We start from the raw sequence: 6,927 nt of genomic DNA on the forward strand, positions 1-6,927 counted from the left end.
AGCCCGCCAACCTCCTGCGGCGCCTCCCCCAGCTGGCCCCGCCCCTGATTGGCCCCTATTGGGTCGGGCCAGCGGGACCCACTCGTGCACAAATTTGTGCACCGGGCCTCTAGTATGTATATAATAGTGTATATTTCATCAAAGCTATGATACTATCGAATACAACATGCATCATTATTTTATGTTACACTAACGAAGAAAAAATTGTTAATAATGGTTCATTAATTGTGAAATACCATCAATAGTAAGATGCCTCTCGGTATGAGAGATGCATCATAGTTTCAAAGATGTTAAAGTTTGAGGAAAAAAGGAAGAAGAGAAGGAAGAACAAGAGGAGGAAAAGAGAGGGAGGAGGAGAAGAAAAAGAAAATTGCCATTCTATTATGAACACAAAATCAGTCTCCCAGGAACCTCAAGAAGTCTCAGTAATATGGAATATTGATTATTCATTAAAGTTTGTTATCAGGAAGGGGAGAAAAAGCTACTGAAAAGAATGCTCACAGAGTAGCCCTTGTTTTGTTTCCATTTTCCCTTGTATACCTTCATCTATCCCTTTATTTTTAGTTTTCCTAAATTATTTTCTGTCTCTTAGTAATCCAAACTGAAAATCTTGATTTTTTAAAAATATATTTTTTATTGATTTCAGAGAGGAAGAGAGAGGGATAGAGAGAAAGAAACATCCATGAGAAAGAAACACCATCGATTGACTGCCTCCTGCATACCCTTCACTGAGGATCGAGCCCACAACCCAGGCATGTTCCTTAACCTGGAATGAACCGTGACCTCCTGATTCATAGGCTGATGCTCAACCACTGAGCCACGCCGGCCAGGCTCTTGGTGTTTTTATAAAGATAAGTTAAATATAACAAAAAGATAAGCCTTTTTGCCTGGACAGTGTGGCAAAAGGTAAGGTCCTAGTAGCATTCTAAGTCCCTGGTTCCAGCTATTCTTAAGGCCTATTATAATCTTGTCCTTGGCCCTAGCTGATTGCACAGTGGTTAGTGCGCCAGCCCGTGGTCCAAAGGGTCGTGGGTTTGATTCCCAGTCAAGGGCACGTACCTTGGTTTCAGGTTCTCCAGCCCTACAGGGTTGTGTGTAGGAGGCAACACTGATGTGTCTCTCTCTCTCCTCCTCTCTCCCTTCCATTTCTCTCTTCTCCCTTCCTTTCACTCTCTCTAGAAATCAATGGAAAAAATATCATCGGGTGAGGATTAAAAAAAAGAGGGGAAAATATTACTTAGCAGAAATTTAAGATAACAAAATAATACTTTGAACAGCTTTATGCCAAATACTTTAAGTAGATGGATTCTTAAAAAAAACAACAACAACAACAACGTTCTAAAAACTGACCTAACTAGAAACAGAAACCCTAAAACCATGTAGAAAACGAATACATACCTCTCAAAAAATACTAAGTCCACATGCCTCCCCCAAAATACCAAGTCCAGACAAGTTGAACAGAAGTTCAACCAAACTTTTAAGAAATAGATCATTCCAGTCTTAAATAAATCCTTTCAGAGGGGTAAAGAAAGATTAGTTCTCAACTCATTCTTTGAGGTCGGCATAATCTGGATACTAAAATCAAATCAGGACAACATAAGAAATAAAAATTATGGGCCAATTTCACTCATGAACATAGATGCAAAAATCCTAAATGAAGTACTAATAAACTAAATCCAAATGTATAAGAAAAGATCACCATAATTAATTTGGGTTCATTCCAGCAATGCAAGGGATAATTCAACATTAGAAAATATATCATTGTCATTCACTGCATTAACAGAATAAGGGAGGATAACCACATGATCTCATAAATGCAAAAAAAATCATCTGATAACATTCAATATTTATTCTTCTTCTCTCTCTCTCTCTCTCACACACACACACACACACACACACACAAACACACACACACACACACACAATCTTAGCCAACTAGCAACAGAAATGTCTTTAACCTATAGAGTGTCTATCAAAAATCTACAGCAAACATTATTAATGGTGAAACATAACAATGCCCACTATTCAAAAATTAGGTGCAGCGTAAGAGTGACCTCTATTAACATTTGCATTGAATAATGTCCTAGAAGTCCTAACTAGTCTACTAAGGCAAGAAAAAAAAATGGCATAAGCACTGGAAAGGAAGACAAAATTTGCATTTGTAATACTTTAATAAAATATTTTAGTAAGGTTGCTGAACAGAGATGTATATACCAAAAAGCTTGTAGCAGCAAATAGAAAATGGAAAGAAAAACAAGAAAAATATATGATTTACAATATTAACAAGAAATAAGGTATCTAATAATTAAATCTAAGAGAAGACTTGAGAGATCTTTATGGAGAAAAGATCTTTACTGAAATATATTTTTAAATATAAAAAAACTAGAAAGATAGACCATATTTAAGGACAGAAAGGCTCAATATGATAAAAAGAATATATTAGCCCTGGCTAGGTGGCTCATTGGTTGGAGTGTTATCCCATACACCAAAAGGTTGTGGGTTTTGTTTCCATTCCCGATCAGGGCATGTATAGCAGGCAACTGACCGATGTTTCTCTCTCACATCAATGTTTCTCTCTCTCTCTCTCTCTCTCTCTCTCTCTCTCTCTCTCAAATCAGTAAAAATATATCCTCAGGTGAGGATTAAAAAAAAGAAGAAAAGAATAAATTAAATGCATGTGTAGATTAAAAGCAATAGAGATCTTGGGCTCGCATATGAGACAAGTCCCATTTTTTAAATAACAGCTTTTGAGAGTTTATTTGAAAATTCTAGTAGAGAAATGGTACTCTGCTCTATTGGGGAAGGTAATCCTCTTCAACAAAGTGTGCAGCTTCAGGAGGGGCACACATCGGTGAGGAAGGAAGGGGAGACTCACCTAGCCAGCCAGATTAGCCAAATCAACCCTGGAGATCAATGGGGTAACAGATTTTGCAGCCAGATCTCCTTACAGCCTGATAGCATTCTTTAAACTTTTGCGTAACTTGACTCAAATTACTCCTGTTCATAGATATTTTTGCAATTGGCATAAATTTATTATCACTAATTACAAGAATTTTATTTTAACCAAATTGTAGTAATAGCTGATATGGCACTTCAGAATTGACAGCTGCATTGAACAAGTATGAATGAAGAGCACATGATCAGTATTCAGCTGAGTTCTATTGAATGTCCCATTGGTTCAAACATCAACCAAACCCATTGGTTCACCATATGTAAGCTCTGATAACCACTCCCGGAAGTGATAAAATATAGCCAACATTTTACATAACCCATAAGGTTTTTTTGTTCTTGGTAATTCTTGTGAACATTACCAAAACACCATCTCCTTAAAAGCCACCTAAAAATGTATACATCTATTCTAAATACAAATTTCTTTTACAAAAAAGAAAACAGACAAAAAACATTCATAATACAATGATTGTACTGGACTAAAAGGGTATCCTAGTAGACCTATTTGTAGTTCTCATACATACAATACCCTTGTACATGTGAGACCTGTAAGCAGTTGCCCAGTTTGCGTTACATCAGATCTGAACTCAATCAAATGTATGATTTTCTTTAGATTTACCTTATTCAAATTTAATTTTGGTTCATGTCAGTTTTGTGATATTTTATATTGCTTCTCAAATTTGGCTTTATTCAAATTTCCTAAACAGAATTAGAAATAATGATCATGTTTTACTGGTTGCTAGATGATAATACTGGGTACCAGGCACTATTAAAAGTGCTTTCTACATATTGTCATTTAATCTTAACAGCAACCCTATCAGATGTATAAGACTGCTATCATCATTTCACAGATAGGAAAACTGAGGTATAGAAAGTTTAGTTAACTTTCCCAATGTCACACAAGTAAGTGGAGAAATTTAGGGACTCATACCCAGACTCAAATGCAGAGTCTCAGACCCTTAATTACTATGTTATACTATATTTAAAAGATATAAAATTATCATGGATAAAAAAACTCACCATTAAAAATGTATCAGTAAAAGTTAAACAATAGTTAAGCAATATTAGTATCAATACAACTTATCATAGGTTGATATTTCACAGTTATTTAAAAGATTCATGCCCATGATTAAGAGTTTGAAGTTGGACAGACCTGTCTCTGAATCTTGGTTGTGCCCTTTACAAGCTGTGTGACTTTGGACAAGTTTCGTAACTTCACCAAGCCTCAGTTTCCTCATCTGTAAAATGAGAATAACACAAATCTCACAAAATTGTTGTTAGTAACATAATTATTGCTACATTACACTAATATGGTAACTAAACAAAATACAGGAAACAAAATTAAAAGAGGAGGTTCTCAAATTTCCCTGGAAAACAGGACTTTATTATAATACTAGAGGCCCAATGTACAAATTTCATGCAAGAGTAGGCTTTCCTTCCCTCGGCTGCCAGCACCGGCTTCCCTCCGGCACCTGGGAACCGGGCTTTCCTCGCAGACCCAGCTTCGTCCAGAAGGACATCCGGTCTAATTAGCATACTATGCTTTTATTATTATAGATAACAAAGATGACTACTGCAAGTCACTGCAGCAAACTATAAGATCCACACACTAATGTAGCACCACAATCTCCTCTAATTCATAACAAATAATTCCCTTTCAGCGGTTCTCAACCTGTGGGTCGCGAACAATGAAAATACATCCTGCATATCAGATATTTATATTACGATTAATAACAGTAGCAAAGTTACAGTTATGAAGTAGCAATGAAAATAATTTTATGGTTGGGGGTCACCACAACATGAGCAACTGTATTAAAGGGTTGCGGCATTAGGAAGGTTGAGAACCACTGCCTTAGATAAAAGTCAAATGGCTAGAGGTAAACTACTGGATCTTGGAATATAAAATACTGTATGTACATATAGAAAGAGACAAACAGATAAGACATTGTTGTCTGTTCACAACAACTCCCACAAATCCCATTCCACACATATCCTTCTTAAGACCAGCAGTATTCAAGGAGCTCAAAACAGGAAGAGCTATGTCAAGAAGAAGCAATTTCCAGCATTGGTAGGAAGCAATTTTTATGAGAAAAAAAAAAAACAGAAAGAAATAGACATGTCATCCAAGTATGGTAGAACTATCATTACCACCGAAGAGTGATTATGTCTATCATACCTGACATTTTACTAGTCAAAACAACCTAAACAGTCATTATTGCTCTTTAGAATCTCAATCCAATAATTTAAAAATAAATAATCACATTTCTACCAATGCCTGCATTTACCAGTAATATACCTATTTGTAATAAGGTTAGGTGTTTCTTTGAAGGTGATGATTTTAGAAATATATTATAAAAATCTTTTTTGAAAATGAAAAAATAGAAATAATATTTTACAAAAAATCCTGTAGGATAATTGTTAAATGGCTCATCAATACTATTATCAAGGTGAGTTTTTATTAATATCACCAGTCCAATAATTGAGAGACACATAGATTGGTTGTCTCCTGCACACCTCCTGACAGGGGCTAGCGATCAAAACTGCAACCCAGGTACATGCTCTTGCCTGGGAATTGAACCTGAGATCCTTTGGTGTGCGGGCCAACATTCTAACCACCGGTCAGAGCCTCACCAATCCTAGCTAATGGAATAAGACAAGAAAATAAAATAAAAGATATACAGATTGGGAATGAAGAAACAGAACTGTCTTTGTTCACAAATGTGATATGGTTGTCTATGTAGAAAATCCAAAAGAATTATAAAAAAAAAAAAAAAAAACCCCACAAACACCTCCTGGAACTAATAAGCAATTATAACAAGGTTGCAGGATATAAGGTTAATATAGAAAAGTCAATTACTTTCCTATACATCAGCAATGAACAAGTGGAACTTGAAATTAAAAACATTCACATTAGCACCTAAAAATTAAATATTTAGGTATAATTAAGGGCAAATCTAACAAAATATGTACACGCTCTATATGAGAAACTACAAAACTCTGAAGAATAAAGTCAAAGATGAACTAAGGAAATGGAGAGATATTTCATGTTCATATACTTACTATTGAGTCGAGATACCAATTCTTCCCTATTTGATCTGCAGGTTCAATACAATTCCACTCAAAATCCCAGCAAGTTATTTTGTGGGTACTGACTAACTCATTCTAAAATTAAAGCCCCACATAAATATAGTTAACTGATCTTTGACAAAAGAGCAAAGACAATACAATTGGGGGGAGGGGGACAGTCTTTTTACAACTGTGGCTACAGCATCCTTGGTGAAGGAAGAGTAGGATATGAGGTCAGAAAAAAAGTCAAGTGCTTCATAGGGTTTCATGGGATATTGCAAGTACTGTGGCTTCTATTCCTAATAAGATGAATGCCACTGGAGGGTTCTGAGCAGAGGAATAATGAGATTTATATTTTTAAAGGATCACTTTAGCTACTGCATTATAAACAGACTAGAGGCCCGGTGCACAGATTTGTTCACTGATGGGGTCCCTCAGCCTGGCCTGCGCCCTCTCGCAATCTGGGACCCCTCAGGGGGTGTCAGACTACCGGTTTTGGCCTGATCCCTGCAGGCCTGGCCTGGTAGAAGGGTGCAAAGTGGCAGGTGCCAGGGAGGAGCCCAAGCCTGGGCCAGGCACGGCGTTGCTCCCGTTCATCCCAGCCCTGCTGCGCCTGCCTGCCTGCCTGCCACCGCTTGGCAGCACTGCTGCGAAGGCAGAAGAGGCTCGCGCCACCATCATTGTGCTTGCCAGCCGTGAGCCTGGCTTCGAGCTGAGTGGTGCTCTCACTGTGGGGGCGCACTGACCACCAGGGGTAGCTCCTGCGTTGAGCGTCTGTCCCCTGGTGGACAGTGTGCATCATAGCAACCAGTTGACCGGTTGTTCAGTCGACCAGTTGCTTAGGCTTTTATATCCTACTAGAGGCCCGGTGCACAAAAATTTGTGCACTGGGGGGGGGGGGCCCCCCCCCCG

General features: G+C 37.7%; 1 protein-coding gene across 6 annotated transcripts in view; it reads right to left on the reverse strand.

Annotated features, from left to right (window-relative positions):
- NUMB (numb homolog (Drosophila)) overlaps window positions 1-6,927 on the reverse strand; it is a 141,221-nt gene that overhangs the window by 62,340 nt on the left and 71,954 nt on the right. For 5 of the 6 annotated variants that reach the window (XM_005865814.2, XM_005865812.2, XM_014539326.1 and 2 more), the window contains exon 4: window positions 4,103-4,187. The exons of the other annotated variant lie outside the window; for it this stretch is intronic. The gene's annotated coding sequence lies outside the window, so the exon portion shown is untranslated. The remainder of the gene's footprint in view (window positions 1-4,102; window positions 4,188-6,927) is intronic. 6 annotated transcript variants of the gene reach the window in all.

This window comes from Myotis brandtii, unplaced genomic scaffold, assembly GCF_000412655.1.
Source record: "Myotis brandtii unplaced genomic scaffold, ASM41265v1 scaffold213, whole genome shotgun sequence".
Lineage (NCBI taxonomy): Eukaryota > Metazoa > Chordata > Mammalia > Chiroptera > Vespertilionidae > Myotis > Myotis brandtii.